Below are 2,076 nucleotides of genomic sequence, written 5' to 3'. Positions count from 1 at the left end.
TCAGGACTATATACTGAATGTGATTTTGAAAAATACAGTTATTAAAAATATATATCTCCAGTAATTATAATGTTCAATATTAGAATATGCCTGGTAAACTAAGATGACTTTGGCCAACTAAGATTCCCCCCGGTTTTGAGCAGCTGCATTCTGCCTTTCTCTCTCAAATGCAATGTCCCTTTGGTATGTACAAACCAGCTAGGTTGTGCAGTGAATTGCCCCTAAGATGTCAGATTTGAGCTGATGAATGGAATCAGTGATGTCTTCAGGCACTGTGATTGGTGATTAAACTGTGGAATATTGCTATTTGCCTGTTTTAAAAAGTGCAGGTGGTGTTCTTCTGGTTTTTAATCCTGGAGCTCCCCCTTTGGAACATGTTTGGAACCCATAGGGTATGGGTTTCCTACTTTGTCACTTCTAAAGGAGGCTGGCAAATGTGTCGCTGCAGTGTTTGCTGGTGCTCTCTATTTGAAACTCTGCTCAGGTTTGAGTTGTCTTTCTTTCCCTGTATGCACGTAAAGGCTTTTACCTTCATCCAAAGATGTTACAAAGAAGTCTTGAGTTAGTGTTTAACGGGTAAATAACAGAAGCATGAAAGTGCAACATCCTACTTAGGCAGAACTTGTATTTGGGCTTACAAACCCTATGGACATGGCAGCAGGGGTGGGATTCAATCTACCTTCGCTGCTCTTGGAAACCTATATTCAAAGTGAGGTTATTCTTGGTCTAGGGAGAGCTTGTTGCAATTTGAAAAGCAGTTGTAGCCTCTCAGGGTGTTTTGTTCCCTTCCTTGCAGCTAGGAGCAAACAAAAGTGGTGGCCTTCCTCATGTGCCCTTTTGCTCTGAGAATTTTGTAGTATGATTGCTGTGACTTCCATGTGATCATATCCTGTTGTAGAACTAAAGATGAGAAATTAAATTTCTTTATTTCACTTTGAGATAGTTCTGAATGCTTCCACTGCCCTTTGAAACATTTACTATTGCTCCCATTTCCTGTTCTCCACCCTGTGTAGTATCAGATGCAGCCACTTTCCTTTTGGAGTTGGAAGAGCTGGGTGGAACTCGTGGGCTGTGAACACCACTCCCAGGGCAGGCGATCAGGGGCACAGTTCAGTCCTCTTGACTTGGGACAAGCCAAGTTTCTTTTTAACTGTGATAATAAAAACCACTGCCTTTAGGTACTTGCCTAGAATAAACCACTCTTAAATTTAGCTATCTTCACACTGTACTGCAAAGGAAAACATCCTGCTTATTTATGTATGATAATTTGACATTACCATTGTGTTACCTTAATCACATAGAGGATTGGAAGAGAAGGCAACCTGGTACTTGTAATTTATTTTGAACGTGTCGACAATCCCACTTTTTTTTTCATTAGCAAATGATGGAAATTACCTTGCCCAGAAGAAATGTAAGGAGACTTAAGAGTGTTTACTGTGATAACTGTGTGTCAAATAAAGCCGAAGAAAATCTAGTTTTACAGGTTTTGGGGATGTCTTTATGATAGGAGAGTTAACAGATGAAGGATGTCATTGTTGGAAGGCAACACTAGCGCTACAGCAGCTGGGGAAGCAGGATGGCAGAGGTTTGTTACAGTAGTGCATGTTACAGTATTCATTGAGCTGCACGGTGAGATCTGGGAGCCTGTGCTCTTTGTCACAGTGCTCTCTTGGAACAACGGGCAATTTCACTGGGTAATGGTGAGTTTCAGACCACGCAGTAACCAAATCTAGGCTTGTGTTTCGGCTTGTAGAGAATACAGAAAAGGCTTATACAATTTAAGTGCCTCTCCATTGGATTTGCCTCCTCAGCCTTATTTTCTTAGTACTGCTTTCACATATCCTGTATGTACTAAAGCGAGGAAATGGGATTCTACATCTGAGATGTTCCCCAGTCAGCCTGGGTGAGCTATGTTGGACTGGAAGGCTTTGGACCGGCCCAGCTTGAGGTATCTGCATCCCATCATGGGCGGTGCAGGTCTGGCACGGTCGGGGTGGTGCTGGGTGCCCCGCAGGCTGCATCGGCCCCACACTGCCATCATACAGCATTGCTGCGGCCGCAGCGAGGGTCCCGCTG

The sequence above is a fragment of the Geospiza fortis genome, unplaced genomic scaffold (genome assembly GCF_000277835.1).
Source record: "Geospiza fortis unplaced genomic scaffold, GeoFor_1.0 scaffold171, whole genome shotgun sequence".
Classification (NCBI taxonomy): Eukaryota; Metazoa; Chordata; class Aves; order Passeriformes; family Thraupidae; genus Geospiza; species Geospiza fortis.
This window is presented reverse-complemented; position numbering follows the sequence as displayed.